Genomic DNA, 24831 nt, shown 5'->3' with positions numbered 1-24831 from the left:
GGACACATGAAGGTACAAAGGGGCAAGAACATGGTCAACGGCCTTCACAGGACATGGGCTGACGCCAGGCCTTGTGCTGACCCTCGTGACTATCCATGGTTGGGAATTAATTGCACTAAGGACTTCACAGCTGCGGAGGTTGAGCTGTGCTGTCAGGCTCCTCTTGAAGGCTGTGATGTCCCAGTGTCTTGGCCCTTTATCTTGATGCAAGGTCAAGGCCAGGCTTTCTAGCACCCAGGGGAAGGGGCAACCCAACAGGGAGGAGGTACGTGCCCCTAACGAGCAGGTAGGCAGAGCCACAGCAGCGTCCCACCCTGAGTGTCACACAGCATTCAGGAGGTGTTTGCAAGGATGCAAAGCTCCAACCACAAGAGGTGACAAAGCTGGGTTTCACCTGGTCACTGCCTGGACGATCTGCAGAGACTCTGAGTGACCAGTGCTCCCGGCAGCCACACACCATCAGGGAAACTGGGAGAAAGGCTGGTGTGGTACATGTGCATTGATTTCAACTGTCACCCCATTTCTTGTCATTCTGTGCCACTAGTGATCATGATAAAATGCTGAATAAGACAAAGCTGCCAAGACAATGCAGGAAAATATCTGTGTTTTATCTGAGTCATATGATTTATAAAATGCCTTGGCATGGTAGTTACAAAATAGGTTTACTCTTAGTTTTATCATTTTAACATGGCACAAATGCCTGCCTTAACCTGATAGTATGTGCCCCTTTTCCATTTTCTTCCTCCTGTGCATATCATCCTCTTTAAAGTGTTTCCTGGTCATTTTGTGTATTTGGGATACACCGATATGGTCAATTTCTTCCTCTCCACTTTGGCCTTTGAGCACCAGTACAAACGGAGAAGTCTGCTCTGGCACTCCATGCAAAAATAATCACACAGCTGATGCTTGCAGGGTGGTGTGATGGGGTGGGACGTGGGAAGGCCGGCTGCCCAAGTCTTGCCAGTGACCGGGGCACACTTGCACGTTGAGCTAGCAAGTGCTGTTGAGCCAGAGTCATTCCACTGACCAGGGCTGGGGTTACCAGGAACTTCCAAGTTGGCTCTTGTCCTCTAACATTCACTGGAGCGCAAGAACCTGCCTGACATGTGCACGTCAGGGACCACCCAACAACACTGGGATATTTACTGTAGACCATCGACTTCCATAGTTGGTGAAGGCTGTGCAGAGGGCTGTGGACATATCTTTCTTTTGTACTTCAATTTGTCGTTTCCATAGAAGTTTATAGATTGATAAAGTGATAAGGTAATACATCTAGTACAATAAATAGGCCTTTAGATATATGTACACTTATAAGTAAGAACATATACTTGCTTGATCTCATGATGGTCTTTGTAGTTGATTCAGTTGCTGAGGTTGTAGTTTCACCAAATGTAGGGTTCAATGTAACGCTAGAGGTCATGGGCCCTAAAAGGTGATCTAAAGGAAGAAAGCAAAGGCCTGTTAATACCAGCAATGCAGCATGGAGATACTTTCCTCTGTAAATACCTAGAGCTGTTTGAGAATATAGGGAATAAATGACACAAATCAAAGGATATGTGATTTATGTTCTAAAATGCCTTGTCTAGGGAAGGGAAGCTCTGCCTACCTGTATCTTTTTTCTGAAAAATTGCGATTGCACTAGACATCCTGTGCAGTAAACACTGCCCACTGACGATAGCTGGCTGGAGACTTTACCCTCAATCTCATAGTGTTTAGGGTCATAATTTTCCTCCCTGCCTTTGTAGGCATTCTGGTCCCCTCTCTGAGACTTTCCCCAAGCTGTCCCAGAAAAATTAAGTGGAGGTTTTGGAGGTAGAAGTGAAGCATAATAGATTTTATGATCCCAGCAAGTTCTTTGTTTATAAAAACTACTGCTACTTTCACATGATCACATTTTTTAAAAATATGTATTAATTTCTCATAATTACATCATTTAGTGATGTAAATATACATAACAGGAAATCGTTTTATCCATTCTGAAGCATACAATTCAGTGACATTAAGAACATTTACGATGTGGTGTAACTCTCATCAATCTCCATCTCCAGAATATTTTCATCACCTCAAACAGAATCTCTTTATCCACTTCAGTAGAGCCCCGTCCCCACCTTATCACCTTCTCACGGGGACCACTATTCTGCTTTCTGTGTCTATGAATTTGCCTATTTTTACTTTTTAGATACTTCAGGTAAGTGGCTTCATACCATTTTTGCACTTTTGTGTCTGGTGTATTTCACTTAACATAACATCATCAAGGTTCACCTTGTTATGGCTGAATAGGATCCCACTGTACGTATACACCACATTTTGCTTACCCGTATATGTATTGGCAGATACTTTGGTTGTATCCACTCTTTGGCTACTGGGAATAATGTTGCTGTGAACACTGACCTATAAGTCTCTGTTTGAGTCCCTCATTTCAATTTTTGGGGTTATATATGTAGAAGTAGGATAGCCAGGTCATATGGCAATTCTGTTTCTGATGAACCTTCCTACAGTTTTCTACAACAGCTGCAATACTTTACATTCCCACTTACAAGGCCTGAGAGTTCTGATCTCTCCACATCCTCTTCAGCACTTGTTATTCTCCATTTTATTAAAAACAGCCAGTCTAGTGGGTGTGAGGTGGTATTTTATTATGGTTTTGATTTTCATTTCCCTAATGGCTAATGATGTTGAGCATCTTTTCATGTGCTTATTGGTCATCTGTGTATCTTCTTTGCAGACATGCCTATTCAAGTCCTTTGCCCATTTTTTCAGTGGTTCAAAACACAAATTTATTATCTTCCCCTTCTCCAGTTCAGAAGTCCAACCCATGTCTGGGCTCAAATCAAAGTATCAGCAGGGCTGCAATCAGTTCTGGAGGCTCTAGGGAGAAACTTTGTTCTGTCTTTGCTAGTTTTTAGAAACCAACTGTTTGTGGCCCCTTCCTCTATCTTCAAACCAACTACACAGCATCTCTCTGCCTCAGCTTCTTTTATCACAGTTTCTTTCTGTTCTCTCTTCCACTTTAAGGACCCTTGGATTACACTGGTCCCTACCAGGTAAATCTAGGGTAATTGCCCTATTTTGAAATCGGTTAATTTGCAACCTTGATTTGCTCTGCAGCCTTCATTCCCCTGTGCTGTGTAACCCAACATTTCCACAGGTTCTGGGGACTTGGACCTGGCCATCAGAGGTTTGCTCTGTTTATCACAAAATAGGAATTTTAGAATCCATTTTTCTATTTCTACAAACACACAAAAAAAGCCTGATACCATTTTCACTGGAATTTGCCAGTCAGAAGAGAAACACCTGTTACCACCTCCAAGGGCAGAGCCTCACAGCATGGAGGCCAGCAGAGCACAGCAGAGCCCGCCTCCAGGAACGGCTGCCCCAGGCCCAGGCCACTCCCCAGAGCAGGGGTCTCCAGTAAGAGCACGACTCCCACAGGCCCTGGATGGAACAACGCTCACTTGAACAAGAGACAGAGCAAGATCAGCCCTAACTGTGGGTGCTGGTACCCCATGGCCAGCGGCTCCCCGTCCACACCTGGTGCAGGAAGATGGTCTACACTCAGTCCTCTTGTGCTTGCGCCCTGCTCCCTCCCCACTGGGAACAGATAGAGAGCAGGGGTGGGCCAGGTGCTATGAAATGCACACACTCGGCCTGGGAATGTTGATTTGTGCTCAGGGCAAAAGGGGAAGGAATGCACAGCAGACCCCTAACTGCTGCGGGATGTGCTTACGTCTAGATGCCCCTACTAGGCAGTTAGCCCACATTCATCACCCGTCCTGGGAGTCAGGCCAACGCGTCTACTCCTGAGTTCAGGGAGAGGCAGTAGGTGGCCTTCAGCTTCCACAGAATCGTGGGGAATCTATAGAATATTTTAGGAAGAATTGACAACTTAAAATACGGAGTCTTCCAACCCACAGTCAAAATATATCTATTTATTTAGGTCTTCTTTAATTTCCTACAGCAATGTCTTATAGTTATTTCAGTATATCGGCCTTGCACATCTTTTGTCATGTTTATCCCTAAGTGTTTAGTAATTATTGATGCTATTATAACACTATTTTTTAAAATTTCAATTTATGAGTGTTTATTGTTAGTGTATAAAGAAGACAATAGATTTTTGTATATTGATCTTGTATTCTACAATCTTGCAAAACTTAAGTATTTATTCTATTCGTTTTTTTAATAAATTCCATCAGATTTTCCACATAGACAATCATGCAATCTGTGAATAAAGACTTTTTCTTTTTCTTGTCTCATTCTCCTACAAACAATGTTGACTAGAAATGAGTGAACAATCCTGTCTTGTTCTTGATCAAGCATTCAGTCTTTCCCCATTAAGCATGATGTTGGGTATAGATTTTACAAAGGTACACTGTATCAAGTTGAGGAAGCCCCCTTCTATTTCTAGTTTGCTGTGAGTTTTTAAGAGGAGTGGATGTTGGATTTTGCCAAAAGCTTTTTCTGCATCTATTGAGATAGTCACGGTTTTTTTCATTTTCAGTTAATATGAATTGCAGTGATTTTTTTAAAGGTTTTTTTTTTTACTTATCCCCCCTTTCCTGTCTGCTCATTGTTTGCTCTCCTTCTCCAGGAGGCACCAGGAACCGAACCTGGGACCTGCCACATGAGAGGTGAGTATCCAGCAGACTGAGCCACGTCTACTCTCCCAGTGATTTTCTAATGTTCAACCAACTTTGCATTCCTGGGATGGATGAACCACACTTGGTCATGATGTAGTATTCTTTTTGTACAATGCTGGATTCAATTTGCCAAATTTTGTTTAGAATGTTTGCAACCATATTCATGTAAGCTATTGATCTGGAATTTTCTTTTCTTAAAATGTCTTTGTTTTTATTATTAGGGTAATGCTGGCCTCATGGAATTAGTTGAAAAGTATTTCCTCCTCTTCAATTTTCTAGAAGCTTAGCACAGATTTGATACCATTTCCTCCTTAAATCTTTGGTAGGATTTACCAGTGAAGTCATCTGGAACTATTGTTTTCTTTGGGGAAAGGTTTTTGACTACAAAATAAACTGCTTCTGCCATTGAGCTACTGATTTTCTTCATATCACCTGTTTTTGTTCCTCAATTGCTCCATTACCATCTTTTAAAAATTGTATTCATTTTTTATAGTGTGTAATTTTTATTCCTTCTTTCCTTTTCCCTGTATTTTTCATTTTTTTGTAGTTGAATTTTTTATTATCTTTTTTAAAAGATACATAGATCATACAAAATGTTATATTAAAAAATATAAGATGTTCCCATATACCCCACTCCCCACAACACCCACTCCTTCCATATCAACAACTTCTTTCATTAGTGTAGTAATTCATTGCATTTGATGAATACATTTTGGAGCACTGCTGCACTGCATGGATTATAGTTTACATTGTAGTTTACACTCTCCCCCAGTCCATTCAGTGGTTTATGGCAGGATATATAATGTCCTGCATCTGTCCCTGCAACATCACTCAGGACAACTCCAAGTCCCGAAAATGCCCCCATATCACACCTCTTCTTCCCTCTCTCTGCCTTCAGCAATTCCTGTGGCCACTGTCTCCACATCAATGATATAATTTCTTCCATTACTAGAGTCTCAATAATTCTACAGTAAAACACCATTAAGTCCACTCTAATCCATATTTTATTCCTCCATCCCAAGGACCCTGAGATGGTGATGCCCACTCCACCTCTAAATTGAGAGGGGGCTTAGATCCCACATGGCTGATGGTGGGATTCTCCTGCTTACAGTTTTATACTCTCTTGGCTCCTTGGTGTGGTGGTTGACCATCCTCACCTCCTTGTTAGCTGGTCTGGGTAAGTCCATCAAACTGGAGAGTAGGTGTTGCAACTCTGCTGAGACTCAGGGCCCAACTGGCACATGGACAGTCCAGAGATTCAAGTCTCCCGAGCATATACCAACCCCAGCACCAACCACAGGTTCAGTAAAAGTGACAGTTATTTTCTTAATGGTTTGTAATTGAGAATGGCAATGAACACCTTAAACTTCTAACAACGTCTGAATAATAACTTAATTTCCATAGTGTTCAAGAGCTCCACCTGTAGTCATCTGTCCCCTTACTCCTTTATAAGGTTATTATCTCAAATTACATCTTTACACATTATGTTCCATTGACATAAATTTAATTATTGTTTTGCTCATTTGCCTTTAAATCATACAGGAATAAAAGGGAGTTACAAACCAAAATTAGAATGATACAGGATTTTATATTTACCTATTTATTTACCTTTACCCATGTTCTTTATTTCTTTGTGTGGCTTCAACTTACTGTCTAGTGTCCTTTTATTTCAGCCTGAAGGACTACCTTTAACATGTCCTGTAGAGCAGGTCTTTTACTAATAAACTCGATCAACTTTTGTTTTTCTGGAAATGTCTTAATCTCTCCTTCAATCTTGAAGGATAATTTTGCCAGATATAGAATTCTTAGTTGACATTTTTTTCTTACATTACCCCACTGCCGTATGGTCTGTCTCTATGGTTTCTGATGAAAAACTGTTTCTCTTAATGTGGATCCTTTGTATGTGATGATTTATTCTTTCTGTTTTCAAAATTCTCTACTTGTCTTTGGGTACTGACAATTTGAATATAAAAGTGTCAAGATGTAATTCCCTTTGAGTGTATTGTGCTCGGAATCAATGAACTTCTTGGATATGTATATCCATGACTTTCATCAGATATAAGAAGTTTTCAATCCTTATTTCTTCTAATACCTTTCTGACCCCTTTCTCTCCCTCTTATCCTTCAGAGACTCCTGTGATGCATTTGTTGGTATGCTTGATGATGCCCCACAGACCATGTTCGTTTTGCTTCATTTTTTTTCTTTCTGCTCCTCAGTCTGAATAATATCAGTTGCCTTATTTTCAAGTTCACTGACTCTCTTCTGCATTCTGAAATTGGCTGTTGAACCTCTTAAGTGAGGTTTTTATTTCAATTGTCGTACTATTCAGCACCAGAATTTGTTTGGTTGCTTCTTATAATTTCTATCTCTTTATTTTGTTCAGTCTTCCAAATTTCCTTTACTTCTTTGACCACAGTTTCCTTTAGTTCAATGCATATGTTTAAGACCATTTATTTAATGTCTTTGAAAAATAGTTCCATTGTATGAGATTCCTCAGGGATGGTTTCTATCAAACTTTTTAATCTTGCAAATGGGTCAAACACTTCTGTTTCTTTGGAAATCTTGTCATTTTTGGGTGAGAACAAGATATTCAGAGTATTTTGCTGTGGCAAATCTTGAAATTTAATTCTCCCTTAGTCATTCTGATTTTTTTTCCTTGTTGAAGGCTAGAGCTGTCAATTTGTGACTTTTACAAACTATTTTGGTAAAAGGGTAGGGAAAAATAGTTACTGCCTCTTTAAATCTCATCATGGCAAGGCTCAGCTTTGGGACATGAAACAATGGACACTCTCTGTGCTGGCCCCCTGGCAATCAAAAGCAGTGATCAGCAATCAGAAGATACACCCCTGGTGTTTGGAGGGCAAGGTCCTTATTGCCTACCCAGGCACAAGTCAGCCGTACTTGCAAGGAGGACTGCAGTCCCCACAGCTGCCTGCCACAATGTCGCCTCTATCTGGAAGGTGAGATTAATCCCTATTTAAGAAATCTGCAAATGTCACTGGCCAGTGTGCCATGTAAGATGCAAGTGTTCTACTAGACTCCAAACTTTCAAAATAGTTCATTCAGGCAGTTCCTCCCAGTTTCATAGTTCTACTGCGGGCAGGTCTGATTCCTGAAATTTCCTATTCTTCCTGCTTACCACAATTGTCTCTCATTCTACTGTAAAATTTTGGTTTTTACCACTCCCTGGGAGACAGCAGTTTTACTTTCCCTTCTAGGCTTGCTTTCCTAAGTCACAGAAAAACACCAACACGAATTAAATAGATTTTGCATTTTTGTTGTGAATCTTTTTTAGAAAATGTTGGCAGGTTGGTGGGTGATCCATGCACAAGATGCTGTTGTTAGGGACATATTCCCCCCAAAAGATAACCATCAGATTCATTAGTAAAATGATGACCTCTCATCACCAGCCCCCTTCTCGATGAACGTGTTGACCTACAAGTCCTAAAAATACTGCTCAAAGAGAACGTAGCACTATATGTCACTTGACAGTGCAAGACTGACTCTGGCATAGTGCTATGCAGGTCCACACCCGGCAGGATCCTTCCAAGCACCTAACCTGATACATATTTTCAAATGCACTCCCATATCCCTTCTACCTGTGGGGCTCTATTCAGAAAGATTGGGGTCTCTTGCAACGATGAGAAAAACTCTTCTGATTCCTAGACAGCAATGACTGAAAGCATGAAGAATGGGACTGCAAGAATTATCTAGATCAATTCATCATTCAATTGGAGTCAATTCTCAGTCAGTCGATGCAGATTAACTAAGGCCTTTTTATACATCACATGGAAGAGGAGCAAACTCAGGACTCCTGAGAGGAGCAGCTCCTGGAAAAGGGGCCATTTCGTGTGGAAAGAGATGCCCACTTTCCAAGCAGGAATCGGCAGACCTCGCTCTGGGATCCCCACCCCTCCCATCAACAGCTCCTGACCCAGAGAGAAGCATCAGTGCTCACACTTCCTGCAGCCCTTTCCCAGACCAAAGACCATCCTTGTCTCTCTACCCCTGGCCCATATCATGTGCACCAGACAGAAGAGATCTCACAGAATCTGGATACTTCCTTGAATGCAGAGCTGTGGGTTTGGACCTTCCTCTCAGACTCTGTTCTCTGCTAAAGAGGATTTCTGTGGGCCACAGATCTTCTCAAATATGAAATGAGGGACTTGAACTAGATCAATGACGCCACTCCCCCGAATCATGTAGAGGGTTTTTAAAACTCCTGGTGCAAAGGTTTCACCACAGGTCATGGACTCTGACCACCACTGCAGACCAGGGAGCCTGTGTCTGGCATCTCCCCAGGGGAATCTCATGCTCCATTAGGGCTGAGACCCCAGGAGAGGGTCAGTCTGAGCTTCAGGGCCAAACTGACTCTAACCTCTGCAGAAATCTCCTGGGCATCATGGTTGAGGTGCATGTGATTCAGCAAGTTGAGGGGGAATCTGATATTCAACAATTGTTATTTTAAAGCAGGTGTACTGAGACATATTCACATACTACACAATCCATCCCAAGTATACAATTGTTGGCTTTCAGTATAATCAGAATTGTGCATTCATCACCACAATCAATTTTAGAACCTTCTCATTACTCCAAAAAGAAGAAACCCCTACCCAGTAGCAGTCACCTCTCAAGTTCTCTATCCTTCCCAGCTGTACATAATCTCTAATCTAATTTCATCTCCATAAATTTATGTACATTTATATCTTACATACATAGAATCAAACCATATGTAGTACTTTGTGTGTGGTTTCTTTCACTTAGAATAATATATTTTTAAAATATTGTGATTTTTTTAAATTACAGAAGCTGTAGGTTTACTGAAAAGTTGTGTAAAAAATAAAATGTTCCAATGGACGCCCCCTATTTTTACACATTGCATTACTGTGGTGCCTTTGTTACAACTGATAAAAGAATATTTAAAATATTACTGTTGACTGAGTCTGTAGTTTACATTAGGGGTATTTTCCCATATACCCCTTCTCTGCAGTTTTAAGAAGCTCCCAGGTGATACTTGAGCTCCTGGAACATGCACCACTCTCTGAAGAGAAAGGTCGTTTCCAAGTCTTATAGTGTAGGTTTTAATTTCATAAGAGTTTGAAATTTAGAAGAACTGCTTTTCGCCTCAAGGCAAAGCACTTTTCTTCCCCTCAAAGCAACAGGAGTAAGTTATCTGGTACACAACACTGACCAGCATGTGACCCTTTTCAAATACATACAAAAGTTTCATGTAAGAAGGTTACTTACCTAATATTTTAGTCAGGTTTTTCTCCCGCTCTATCAAATTCGAGGCAAATTCATTATATTCTGAGTTCTTTTGCTGGGAATAACCTAGGGGAAACAATTCTGGGCTGTGATTAAACCTTTCACTGGATCTGCATGTATTCCTTTTCAAATACATACTATTTGCATGGTATTTTGAGAGCAGCACCACGTAACAGGCCTGCTCTGAGGGAAAAGGCACTGGACATGAACTTCTACTGCAGCCTTGAGAGCCCTGTCATGTAGGGCAGTTATGGCTATAATGCTTTGCTCTCTCTTTCACTGACTGAGGGAAGGATGCCGACTCACAAAAAGATGAGGGAAGATAAAATGTACTAACATGACAGGTACACTGAAAAGTACCATTATTATTCACTATTATCTATTTCTACCTGCAGTAAATGAAGGTGGTTCCAAGACGGTCAGGTTCACTCCTCTATTATGACAGAGTAGGCAATAGGACCCACATCTCAGTTTTGTTTAAGATGAAATGTGCCCCTTCTTAAGGAATGATGCCAACAAGGGGTGACTTTGGCCATGTTGCATATAAGTGGTTTCTTGTTTTATAGAAGGAAAAATGCTATTGCATTCTCTACACTCATTCATCCAGTAGGTCTATACTTGGGAGGGGCTCAGAGGACACAAGTCTGCCCCTACTTGATCTGCTTTTAAGAAAAAGGAATTTCTGATTTTGTCATTTATTGATGAAAAATGAAGGTATAAGGGGGAATGGACTTGGTCATCGACCCATCATAGGATCTCGTACTAATTTCAAGACCAGTGCTGAAACACACATTGCTTCATCATGGGTAGGAATCAACTGTGCTAAGGGATGGTAGCACCCTGGGGATATTTGAGTACTACTTTCAGAGTTTTCCTGAAATTATGATGTCTCAGTGTCCTGACAATTTTTTTTTTTAAAGATACTTAGATTACATAAATGTTACATAAAAAAATGTAGGGGATTTCCATTTGCCCACCTCCCATACTTTCCCACATCAACAACATCCTTAATTAATGTGGTACATTAGTTGCAATTGGTGAATACATATTAGAACATTGGCCCTAAGTGTGGATTATAGCTTACATTACAGTTTAAATCTCTCCTGCACAATTTTGTAACTTATGACAAGCTATACAATGGCCTGTATCTGTCATTGCAACATCATTCAGGACAACTCCAATGTCCCAAAAATGCCCCCATATTACACCAATTTCCCTCTCCCTCCCCTCAGAACCTCCAGAGGCCACTGCCTCCACATCAGCAATAAAAGTTTTTCCATTACAAGAATAACAATAAGTACACAGTAGAATAACAATAAGTCTACTCTAGTCCACTGTCATTCCCCAATCCTGAGTATTCTGGGATGGTGATGCCCACTCTGTCTCTGATTGAGAAGGGTCTGAGATCCCATGGGACAGGTGAAAGGGACTATTTTGCTTGGAGTTGTAGACTTTCTCTCTTCCTTGGGATGGTCGTTATCCATCATCATTTCCTTGTTAGTTGTCCTGTGTGAGTCCAATGAACTGGAGAGTAAGTGTTGCAACTCTGTTGATTTTCAAGGCCCCATTGCACATGTAAAGTCCAAATATTTAAGTCTCCTGGACATAAACCTACCAACTCTAGTACTAATTATAGGTTCAAGTAGAAGGGGCAAAAGAGCCATGCATAGGGAAACCACGACTGAGACCAACTCTGTCACACTAGGAGCATAAATTCCAAAGTAGGGCCCATTTGCAGGGCACCAAACTCCTAAGCTGTCAGCACTGCCTATAGTGTCTGGGTGTCTCCAGATCCCTCAGTTGCCCTGCTATTTGAGTAACTATTTACTGTGGCAGTCAATGGGATCCTGCTGAGACATGCATAAGTGTAAACTCTGGGATGACCCTGACCAAGTTTGAAGTCTCTTAACTCATTTGTCCTTACTCTATCCCCCTTTGGTCAAGGTCTTTTTCCAATTCCATTGCTAGTTGGTGCTTAGTAATAATCCTTCTGTGCCAGGGAGGCTCATCCCTGGGAGTCATGTCCCATGCCAGGGGGAAGCTGACCAATATCCTTGATGCAAGGTCAAGACCAACACTATATTCCAGTCTCCAAGGGAGGGGCCAAACTGACCAGGGAGGAGAAATGTATCCCTAAGAGACAGGCTGGCAGAGCCATAGCACCTTCCTCTCCAGGATGTCACAACCACCCAGGAGGTATCTCCAAGGATACAAATTTCCAACCCACAAAAAATGATAAAGCTGGTTTTCACCTGGTTCACTGACAGATCTGCAGAGACACTGAGTAACCTGTGCTCCTGGCAGCCACACACCATCAGGGAAACTGGTAGGAGGCCTTGGCATGAAGGACCAGGGGTCAAAATGTGAAGTTTCCAGTGTGAGACGCTGGTGAGTCATTAAGTGTAGGTACACTTCATCAGACTTGCACTGTGCTAAAAGTGGACTGATTGTCCTGTGCCACCCAGGGAGCATGATGAAACATTAGGAAGGAAGAACACACTGCTGGAGAGCAAAGCCCCTCTCCATGGGACACAGGCACACCCAAACATGGAATATTCTTGGAGGATCTCATTCACATGAGGCCAACTAGAATCACAGCAGGCCCTAGTTTAATATGACTGAAACCGACAAAGGAAAGGAAATTTGGATGTGGAGGTGGAAGCCACTGCAGGAGAACAAACAAGACAGCCTGAGAGCGACTGCCTGCAAGCCACCACCAGAGGCCACAGATCCTGGAGAAAGCATGGCCTGTGGACCTGGACTTCAGACTTGTGACCTCAGCAGCTGTAAGGCAATCAGTCCCTTGGTTTAAGCCCACCAGACTGTGGTGCTTGTTCTGGCAGCCCTGACAAACTAGGCCACCATCACGACGATGCAGGAAAACACCATGTTTATCTGATCATGTTCTTTATAAAATACAGTGGCAATGGTAATTGGCTAGAAAGTCTGTTTACTCATCATCTTTTATTTTAGCATGCTACAAATGCCTGCCTTGTACCCAAAACTAATAACTCTTCTCAACTTCCTTCCTAATTCACATATATCCACCTTAAAGCTTTTCCTTGTCATTTTTTGTGCATTTTGGGGCTCAATTGCATGTTTTTCCAGAGGTGGCCATTTCTTTCTCTGAATTTTGGTCACAGAAAATCAAGAGTCAAGAGTCTGTTTTCCTTCTCTGTGCAAATATACTTACCCAACTGATGCCAGCAAGGTGAGGTGATGGGAGGGCATGGGAAGGCCAGCTGCCCTGAGTCCTGCCAGTGACCAGGGCACACTTGCACATTGAACTACCATGTGCACTTGAGAGTCATTCCACTGGCCAAGGCTGGGGTTACCAGGAACTAGCAAAGGTGGCTCTTGACCGCTGAATCTCCACTAGAGCACGAGAACGTGCCTGACACATGCACATCAAGGATCACCCAACAGTACTGAGACATCTGCTGTAGACCATAGACTTCCATAGTTGGTGAAGGCTGTGCAGGGGGTTGTGGACATTTCTTTCTTTTGTACTTCAATTTATTGTTTCCATAGATTGGTAAAATGATCAGGTAATACATTCAGTATAATAAATAGGCCCTTAGAAATATATGTACTTATGAGTAAAAACATATACTTGCTTGGTCTCATGATGTTCTCTGTAGCTGATTCAGCTGCTGAAGTTGTAGTGTTACCAAATGTAGGGTTCAATGTAACTTTAGAGGACAGGGGCCCTAGAAACTGATCTAAAGGAAGGAAGCAAAGGCCTGTTAATACCAGCAATGCAGCATTGAGTACTTTTCTCTGTAAGTTCCTAGAGATATCTGTAAATACCATAAATAAATGACATCAAATCAAAGGATGTGACTTTATGTTCTAAAATATGTTGTCTAGGAAAGGGGAGCTCCACCTACCTAAATCTTTTTTCTCCAAAACTGTGATTGCACTAGATGACCTGCACAGTAAACACTGTCCACTGATGGTATCAAGCTAGAGACTTTGCCCCAAATCTCAAGTTGTTTACAATCAAAATTTTCCTACCTGTTTTTTTTTAACAAATCAATTTTATTGATTCAGAGTAATAAAGCATAAATCTATCCAAAATACAATCACTGGTATTTGGTAAATCACATAGTTGTGCATTCATCACTTTGATCACTTTGATCACTATTAAATCATTTTTATTATTCCAGTAATAATAATAAACAAAAGCAAAACAAATAAATAAAACTCACCTCTCAATCTCTCCATGCTTCCCCTGCTGTACATATCTGCTATTCTGTTTCCTTCACTCTAGTTTATTTATATATTGTATAAACAGTCTTATATATGTAATATCACCCATATTTGTATATTACATCAGGTTTCACTATGTTATACAGTCCCATGTTACATTTTTTAGTTTTCCTTCTAATAATTTACATGTCCTTGCTGCTTTCAGAATCTTCTCTTATCTCTTATATTTGTCATTCTGAATAGTAGGTGCCTTGGAATAGGTCTTTTCAACTTACTCTGTTTGAGTGCATGATCCTCCTTGAAAATTAATGTTTATGTCTTTCATAAGGCTTGGGAAGTTTTCAGTCATTATTTCCTCAAATATCTGCCCCTTTTGCATTCTCTTCCCTTTGGGACACTGATAACAGGTATGATTGTGCATTTCATATTGTCATTCAACTCTCTAGACCCAGTTCCATTTTTCCTGTTCTCTTCTCTTTTTGTTCTCCTGTCTTTTCCAGTTCAGATGTTCTGTCTTTGAAATCACTGATTCTGTCTTTGAGCAATTCAATTCTACTCTTATGTGCCTCTAAAGTATTTTTTAATCTCTCCTTCATGTTTTTCATTCCTTTTCTTTGCAGGCTTTCAAGTTGTTATTTATGCTCACCCAGTGTATTCTTAATAGGCTTTATCTCTTTAGTCATATTTTCTTTCAATTCTTTGAATTTATTTAGGAGACTTATGTGATTATCATTTGATTAATATCTTAAATCCTGTATCTTTTCAAGATATTTGTGTTATTCCTTTAGCCTGGCCATCTCTTCCTGTTTCCTATATGGCATGTAATTTTTTGCTGATATCTAGGCATCTGAACATGTAGGTGAATTTACTCTGATGGTCAATTTTTCCTCTTGCCTATTGCTTTTTTTTCCCACAACTCTTCTTTGATTTTTGGTTCAATTTATCCTAAGTCTCTAAAACTGTCCAGCTTAAGTTATCAAAATCATGCCAGGGTCTCACTAATGGGGTGCAGCATCTCTCCCAGGAGTTAGGTTAGAGAGAGAAACAAAAGCCATTTTGGTCCATGCAATTCCCAGACCAGCAAGCAGATGATGCTCATTGGCATTCCCTCATGGATGTGTTTCTATCTCTGCTTTCCTGTGTTTGGTCTGTCCAGAGCCAAGATACAAAGCAGTCACTACTGGCTGAATTCACTGAAGCGAAGCCCCCCAATAATCCCTCCCTTCTCCCTTGTAACAGCTGACAGCTGGAAGATGTCTATTCCCCTCTCAGTAGGCTGCAGTGAGCCAAGGGTTTTACCCCAGCTTAATATCTTGGAGTGGGGGAGGGAACCCCTTCCTAGATGCCGTCAGGGTTAGGTAAATCATGTTTGTTGTTTCAGGCTCTTTCTCTCCCTCACCCCCCTGGGAGTTGTCCAGCACTGTCCTGTTCTGCTGACCCTCAAAAAGATTCCTCAGACAGCTTTTGGCATGTTCTCCATGGTTTCTGTGAGAGATTTGAGCCAGGACTGCCTATTCCAAAGCCATCTTCTCACAATGCCCCCATACCTGCTTTTGCTCACATTCTGGCCCCTTCTCTGAGACTTTCCCCAAGCTGTCCCAGAAAAATTGGGTGGAAGTTTTGAGGCTAGCAATGACGCATAACAGATTTTTTTGAGCAAACAAGCTCTTTATTTATAAAAACCATGGCTATTTTCTCATGGTCATATTTTTAATAATATATATTAATTTCTCATCCCCTTTGTTTTACATTTTAACTGATATAAATAAGCATAACATAAAACATGTTATCCATTTTGAAGTGTAGAATTCAGTGACATTAAATGCATTTATGTCTCCTCTTCCAGAATATTATCACCACCCCACTCAGAAACTCTGTATCCATTAGGCAATGCATCCCTATTCCCACCTCTTCACCATCTCATGGCGATCATTATTCTGCTTTCTGTGTCTATGATTTACCTATTCTTACTTTTTAGATACTTCATATAGGTGGCATCATACCATTTTTGTGCTTTTGTCTCTGGTATACTTCACTTTAAATATTTCCTAAGTTCATCCATGTCATAGCATGTATCAGAAACTCATTCCTTTCTATGGCTGAATAAAATAGCATTGTATGTATATAGCACATTTTGTTTATCCATTCATTTGTTGAGGAAATTGTTGTTCCACCTTTGGCCTGATATGAATAATGCTGATATAAACAATGGTGTACAAGTATCTGTTTGAGCCACATATTTCAATTCTTTAAAGTTATACCTAGCAGGGGAATTGCTGCGTTGTATGGTCATTTTATGTTTTACTTCTTGCGGAACTGCCAAACTGTTTCCCACAGCCATGACACCATTTTACATTCTTACCAACAATGCACAAGGGTTCCAACTTTTCCACATCCTCTCCAATGTTTTTAGTTTTCATTTTTATAATAAAAGCTGTCCAATTTGAAATGCTGTTTTATTGTGGTTTTCATTTCCATTTCCTTAATGGTAATGATGTTGAGCATCTTTTAATGTGCTTATTGGTCATTTGTATATCTTCTTTAAAGAAATTTCTATTCAAGTCACTGCCCATTTTATAATTGGGTTGTTTGATTTTTGTTGTTGATAAATGATATATGACTTCATCATATATCTGGAAATTGAATCGTTATCAAATATATGATTTCCAGATATTTTTTCCCATTCTATAGTCTGTCTCTTCAATTTCCTGATAATGTCCTTTGATGTACAGGAGTTTTTAATTTTGGAATTCCAGTTTATAGTTTTCTTTTGGTGATCATGCTTTTGTTGCCATATCTAAGCATCAATTGCCTAACACAAGGTCTTGAAGTTTCCCCCCTATATTTTCTTGTAAGATTGTTATGGTTTCAGCTCTTATATTTAGCTCATTGATCCATTTTGAGGTTATTTTGATATAGGCAAGAGGTAGGGATTCAAATTCATTCATTTACTCATGAATATCCAGTGGTCCCAGCATCGTTTTTTAATAAGACTATCTTTTCCATTCAGTGGACTGGCATCCATGTCAAAAGTCATCTGGTCATAAATGTATGCATTTATCACTGGACTCTCATTTCTATTCCATTGGTCTATATATCTTTTATTAAAGCCAGCACTGTTTTGATTTTTCTTTGTAGTAGGTTTTGAAATTGGGAAGTGTGAGTCATTCAATGTTGTTCTGTCTGAAGAAGCTTTTGTCTCTTCAGGTCCCCTTAGTGTTCCACATGAATTTGATATCTGGCTTCTCCATTTCTGCAGGAAATGCTATTTGGATTTTGATAGGGATGACAAAGAATGTGTGCATCACTTTGAACAGTAAAGACACTTTAATGATTTTGACTTTTCCAGTCCACGATCATGTGAAGTCTTCCCATTTGTCTAGGTCTTCTTTAACTTCTAACAGCAATGTTTGGCAAATTTCCTTGTCTTGCAAACTTTGTCTTGCATCACGTTGGATAAGTTCCTAGGTATTTAATTCTATTAGATGCTACCCTAAATAGACTTGCTTCCTTAATTTCCTATATTAATCGTTCGTTATGGTATATAGAAACACCAATGATTTGTGTGTGTGTTTTTATTATACCCAGCAACTTTTCTGAAGTTATTTATTAGCTCTGGTAGTTTTCTTGTATATTCTTTAGAACTTTCTATTTGGATGCCTTTAATTTCTATTTCTTGCCTAATTGCTCTGGCTAGAATCCTGTACAACAATGTGTAACAGTGGTGACAGCAAGCATCCTTGGCTTCTTACTGATCATAAGGAAAAGCTTTCATTCCTTCACCTCTGATTATAATGCTAGCTGTGGGTTTTTCAGAAATGCCCTTTATCGTATTGAGAAAGTTCTCATCTCTTCCTAGTTTTCTGAGTGTTTTTATCACGAAAGGATGTTGGATTTGGTCAAAAGCCTTTTCAACATCAATTGAGATGATCATATGGCATTTTTCCCCTTCACTCTATTAAAGTGGTTTATTACACCGATTGATTCTTGTATGTTTAACCACCACTGCCTTCATGGAATAAACCTCTCCTGGTCATGGTGTAGAACCTTTTGTTATACTACTTGATTTGGTTTGTCAGTATCGTCTTAAGGACTTTTGCATTTTGTTCTAGGCCTATTCACATTCTCTACTGATTCTCTTTTTTTTTTTTTAACGATTTATTTATTTATTTATTTCTCTCCCCTTCCCCCCCACCACCCCCCAGGTGTCTGTTCTCTGTGTCTATTTGCTGCATCTTCTTTGTCTGCTTCTGTTGTTGTCAGCAGCACGGGAATCTGTGTTTCTTTTGGTTGCGTCATCTTGTTGTGTCAGCTCTCCGTGTGTGTGGCACCATTCCTGGGCAGGCTACACTTTCTTTTGCGCTGGGCAGCTCTCCTTACAGGGCACACTCCTTGCTCATGGGGCTCCCCTACACGGGGGACACCCCTGCGTGGCAGGGCACTCCTTGCGCACATCAGCACTGCGCATGGGCCAGCTCCACATGGGTTAAGGAGGCCCGGGGCTTGAACTGTGGACCTCCCATGTGTAGAAGGGCGCCCTAACCACTGGGCCAAGTCCGTCGCCTCTACTGATTCTTGAGTCAGTTTGGTAGTCACTGTGTTCCTAGAATTTTGTCCATTTAATCTATGCTATCTAATTCGGTGACATACAGTTGTTCGTGGTATTCTCTTACAATCCTTTTTATTTATGTAATGTGTTAGTAATGTCCTCCTTCTTTTCTGACTTTAGATATTTGCATCATCTCATTTTTTAGTTTGTCAGTCTGATTATTCTTCTCAATTTTATTAATTTTTTTAAAGAACCAAATTTGGTTTTCTTGATATTCTCTACTTTCCTTCTCTATTTCAATTATCTCAGCTTTAGTTACATTTCTTGCTTCTAGTAACATTCGATTTGGTTTTCTTTTCTAGTTATTCTGAGGGTGAAGTTAATTGATTTTTCATCTTCTTTTTAAATGTAAGCATTTTAAGCTACAAATTTACCCCTGAGTACTGCCTTTCTGCCTCCTATAAGTTTTTGTATGTTGTATTTTCATTTTATTCATCTCTAAGCATTATCTCATTTCACTTGAGATTTCTTCTTTGACCCATTACTTGTTAAAGAGTATGCTACTGAATTTCCATATATTCCTAAATCTTTCAGTTTTTCTTCTGTAATTGATGCTACCATCATTCCATTGTGGTCAGAGAATACACTTTGTATAATTTCACTCTTTGGAAATGTATCAATAAATTAAATAAATAATTTTAACAATAAAGACTAACATTAGTCTATTCTAGAGACTGCTTCTTGTACATTGAGAAGAAAGTATATTCTGCTGACATTGGGTGGAGGGTTCTATGTCTGCCAGTTCTAACTGGTTTATACTATTGTACAAGACCTCTATTTCCTTGTTGACCCTATGAATGGATGTTCTATTGTTGATGCTATGAATGGATGCCCTATTCATTAGAGCAGTGTATTAAAGCCACCACCTGCTGTTGTAGAATTATCTATTTACCCCTTCAATTCTTTCCATTTTTGTTTCATATATTTTGGGGTTCAGTTATTAGGTGTGTGTATGTTTCCATGGGTTACCTCTTCCTATTGTAAGGAAACTTTATCAATATATTGTCTTTCTTTGCCTATTAGAAACTTTTCTGACTTAAAGGTTATTTTCCTTGACAATAATATAGCTACTTCAGATCTCTTTTGGTTAATATTTGCATTGAATAACTTTGTCCCTCCTACTGCTTTCAGCCTCTTTGTGTCTTTGTATCTGAAGTGGGTCTCCTGTAGACAGCGTTTAGATGGATCATGGTTTTTAAACTGAACCCTCCAATGTCTGCCTTTTAACAGGTGCATTTAACCCATTTGCAATGAAGGTAATTACTGGAAAGAATGGATTTATTTCTGCCATTAAGCTATTGTTTTCTTTACCTCATGTTTTAGTTCCTCAGTTACTCATTATCTTATTAAATTTGGTTAATTTTTTTGTATTGTACCTGAGACATATTGAATATGTACCCTAGGAAAAAAAAATGTTCTAAATCTTACTCCCATTCCTGTCATGTGAACCCACTGTGAATAGGATTTTTGAAGATATTATTTGTAGTTTGGTATGGTCAACTGAATCTGTTTGGGCCTTACTCCTATACTTGGAGTCCTTATAAAGAAAAAGCCACAGGGAACAGCCAGAGGCTAGAAGTCAGCAGAACCTTGAAGAGAAAGGAGAGGAAACTGCCACGGAATGAGAAAGCCAAGGAACCAAAGACTGCCAGCCAGCCCAAATGCTGCCCATTCCAGGAGGAATCAGGACTTTCATCCCAGGAAACTAGGAGACAATAAATTGCCTTTAAAAAATATATATCTAAACTGTTATTTATTTACTTTAAAAGAGGTACTGGTGATTGAACCCAGGATTTTGTACATGCAAAGCGAGCACTCAACCACCAGGCTACACCCACTCCCATAAATTGCCTTTTTTAAACAAACCGCTTGCGTGGTATTTGACACAGCAGCCTAGAAACTAAAATAATACCATTTTGATTCCTTTCTTTTTCTTTTTCTCTATATTTTTTAGTTATTTTCTTACAAGTTGCCTTAGGGATTGCAATTAACATCCTAAACTTATATCAACAAAATCTGAATAATACTTACTTAGTTTCTGTAATGTTTAAGGCAACCACTCGTATACCTGTCTCCCCCTACCCCTTTATAATGTTTTTGTCTCAGATTATTCTTTATCCAATGTGTACCCATTAACATAGATTTTATTAGTGTTTTACACATTTGCCTTTTAAGTCATAAAAAGGAGGTACAAATCAAAATTAAAATTAAACAGGCTTTTATATTTACCTAGATGGTTACATTAACTAATATCTTTTATTATTTCCCTTTATGGCTTGGAGTTACTGTCTAGTGTCCTTTTATTTCAACCTGAAGGAATTCCTTCTGCATTCCTTGCAGGAAAGTTCTTCTAGTAATGTACTCCTTCAACTCTACTTATCTGGAAATGTCTTCACTTCTCCTTCACCCCTGAAGGTTCATATTGCCATATAGAGTTCCTACCTGACAGATTTTTCTTTCAGGACTTTAGATATGCCATCCCAATGTCGTATTAATGGTTTCTGATGAGAAATCAACTGTTAATCTTATTGAGGATCTCTTCTATGTGATATATTGCCTCTTTCTTCCTGCTTTAAAATTATTTGCTTTTGGGTTTTGACAATTTCAATATGCAATCTAAGTGGAAGATCCTATATTAATTGTTCATTATGGTATAGAGTATCTGCTTAGAGTCAGCGAACTTTTGAGATGTGTATATTCATGTCTTTCATCTCATTTCAGAAATATTTGATCATTAATTCTTTTATACTCCTTTCTTTCTCTTGTCCTTCTTAGACTCACATGATGTATATATTGGTATGCTTGATAGTATCCTACAGACCTCTCAGTCTCTGTTCACTTTTCTTCATCTATTCTCTTTCACTCCTCAGTCTAGATAACTTCAACAGTCTTATTTTTAAGTTCAACTGTCCCATGCTGTATTTTGAAATTGGCTGTTGAACTCCTCAAGTGGGGTTTTCTTTCAATAATGGTACTTTTCAGTTCCAGAATTTGTTTGTTTTTTTTCTTATAATATCTCTTCATATTATTTAGACAATGCTTCCAAATTTTCTTCACTACTTTGTCCATGGTTTCATTTAGTTCATTGCAGGTATTTAAGATAGTTCATTTATCAACTTTGAAAAATGGTTGCAATGTATGGATTCCCTCAGAGATGGTTTCTCTCAAATTCTTTTTGCCCTGTGAATGGTTCATACTTTCTGGCTTCCTTGTATTTCTTTTGATTTTTGTTTAAAACTGTACATTCTGAGCATCATGTTATGGTGAATTTTGATATTGAATATTCTCATTCTTCAGAGACTGATGATTTTCTCTTTGTTGGGGGCTAAAGTTTCCATTTGTGAATTTTACAAACTATTTTTGTGCCCAAAAAGAAAAGGGAAAAAAAACAATTGTCTCTTTAAGTCTCTACCATGTCCTTAGGCATCAATCTGTGGAACAGGAAACAATGGCCACTCTCTGAGCTAGCAATCAAAAGTAGTGATCAGCAATTAGACAAAACACACCTAGTTTTTGGAGGAAAATGTCTTTATTGCCCACCCTGCACAAGTAAGCCATACCAGAAAAGAGGGCAATTATCCCTACTGCTGCCACATGTTGCTACCATGCATCAGGGGATGGGAATGTGGCCTCTACGTGGAGGACAAATTCATCATTATTTGCCAAAATCTACCGGCTTCTATATCCAGCCCTTTTCTGGATACTGAAAGTGTTCCCTAGATTTCAGAATTTCAAAATAGTTCATTCAGGGCAATTCCTGCCAGTTTCATAATTGTTTTAGTGGCTTGCCTGATTTCTGAAGTTTCCTACTCCACCATGTGGACATGAATATCTTACTTTCCAATGTAAAGCTTTCATGTTTCTACTGTCATTGGGAGAGAGCAGTTTTACCTCCTCTTCTAGGCATGCTTTACTGAGCCACAGAAATATAACACAAATTAGATTGATTTTGCATTTGTTCTAAGTCCTTTCTCAGAGATTTTGGGAGGTTGGTGGGTGGTCTATGAAGAACACAAAATAGGTGCTTTGTTAGGGACATATCCTCCCCGCACCCTAAATTAACCATCAGATTCACTAGTAAAATGATGACTTCTCACCAGTCCCCTTCTTGATGAACCTGTTGACCCACAAGTCCTGAGAATGCTGCTCAAACAGACCTAGTACTCTTTTTTTCACTTAACAGTGCCCAGGCTGACTCTGCCATGGTGCTGTGCAGATAAATAGGTCCATACATGAAGAGAACCTCCCAAATACTGAATCCAGTACACATTTGCAAATGGATTCATATCCGTTCTCCCTGGGGGGCTGGTTTCAAAGAGATTGAGGTCTATTACAACGACAAGAAAAATTCTTGATTCCCTGACAGCAATCACTGCAATCATGCCATGTGGGAAACTAATAACTATCTTGATCCATTCATCATCCAATCGGAGTCTACTATCAATAAATCAGAAAAATCAGATTTAATGAGGCCCGTTTACAGCACACATGGAAGAGGAACAACACCAGAATAACTGAGAGGAGACAGCTCTTGGGCAGGGGACGCTATCACGTGGAGAGAGATGCCCCTTTCCAAAAAGATTCAGCAACATCACTTTGTTATCTAACCTCTCCCATCCAACAAATCCTTACCCATCAAGAAGATTCATCTCTCACATTTCCTCACAGCCCTTTCTCAGATCAAAGGCAATCCTCAGTCTCTACCTTTGACCCCACAACACAGGCACCAGAAAAGGGAGATGTTTTTTGGAATTTGGACCATTACTTGAGCATAAAGCTGTGGGTCTAGATCTTCTTGCTCAGTCTCAGTTCTCTGCCAGGAGGAATTCCATGGGCCTTAGGTTGTCACAATTGCTAAATTTGGAGCTTGACTAGATTGGTGAGTCTCAAACCTAGAATCACCTGGAGGTTTTTCAAACTCCTAACACAAAGGCTTCTTCAGAGTACATGGAATCTGGCCACTGCAGCACATCCAGGATGCCTGCTTATGGCAACCTGCCCAGGGTAATCTCATGTTCCAGTAGGGCTGAGACCCTGGGAGTAGGTTGTCGGAGCCTCGGGGCCAAGCTGACTCTAACCTCTGCAGAAATCTCCTGCACATCATGTTTGAATTGGACGTGATTCAGCTGGTTGAGCGGGGTCTGATATTCTACTGTTGTTTCTTCAAAGGAAAATGACATGTATTCACATACCATACAAGCCATCCAATGGCTTTTAGTATAATCTCAGAGTTTTGCATTCATCACCAAAATCAATTTTAGCACATATAAATGGAATCAAACCATATGTAGTGTGTTCTGGGTGGTTTCTATCACTTTGCATAATGTATTTTTAAATTATCATAATGTTTTTAGATTAGAAAATGTGTAGGTTTACTGCAAAGTCATAGAAAATAGGATTTTTATTTTCCCACCAACCCCTGTTGTAGACAATTTACATTATTGTGGTGCCTATGTTACAACTGTTGAAAGAATATTAAAATATTGCTGTTCACTATAGTGCATAGTTTACATTAGGTAAACTATACCCCCTTTCTGAAATTTTAGGAAGCTCCCAGGTGATACTTGTGTGCCTGGAACATGCACCACTCTCTGAGGACCAAGGTCCTCTCCAAGTCGTATAGAATAGGTCTTAATTTCTTAAGAGTTTGAAATTTAGAAGAACAGCTTCTAGCCTCAAGGCAAAGCACTTTCCTTCCCCTCAAAGCAACAGGATCAGGTTATCTGTACACAACACTGACAAGCATGCGGCCCTTTTCAAAAACAGTATAAATGTTTCACAGGAAGAGGTTACTTACCTATCATTTTAGTCAAGTTCTTCCCCTGCTCTTTCAAATTCAAGGCAAATTCATTATATTCTGAAGTCTTCTGTGGGGAATAACCTAGAGGAAATATTTTGAGCTGTGGTTAAATCTTTCACTGGTTAAATCTTTACAAATATATTCTATTTGTATGGTATGTCAAGAGGAGCACTATGTAACAGGCCACTGCAGCCTTGAGAGCCCTGTTATCTTGCATGGTCAAATCTATAAGGCTTTGCTCTCTCTTTTACAGGCTGAGGGTAGAATGACAACTCACAAAAAGATATGTACAAGGATAAGGGAAGATA

The 24831-nt window shown here is 39.7% G+C and overlaps 1 long non-coding RNA gene across 1 annotated transcript; it reads right to left on the bottom strand.

Moving 5' to 3' along the window:
* Nucleotides 1–1343: 1343 nt before the first annotated feature.
* Nucleotides 1344–24604, bottom strand: LOC139436697 (uncharacterized). The gene is made up of 4 exons (XR_011646039.1): nucleotides 24521–24604; nucleotides 13520–13624; nucleotides 9885–9968; nucleotides 1344–1437 (listed from the first exon to the last, which is right to left on the bottom strand). It is a non-coding gene; the product is annotated as an uncharacterized lncRNA (long non-coding RNA).
* Nucleotides 24605–24831: the final 227 nt, after the last annotated feature.

Source organism: Dasypus novemcinctus, chromosome 17 (genome assembly GCF_030445035.2).
Source record: "Dasypus novemcinctus isolate mDasNov1 chromosome 17, mDasNov1.1.hap2, whole genome shotgun sequence".
Lineage (NCBI taxonomy): Eukaryota > Metazoa > Chordata > Mammalia > Cingulata > Dasypodidae > Dasypus > Dasypus novemcinctus.
Note: the sequence above shows the minus strand (reverse complement) of the source record. Positions and strands in the feature narration are given on the sequence as shown.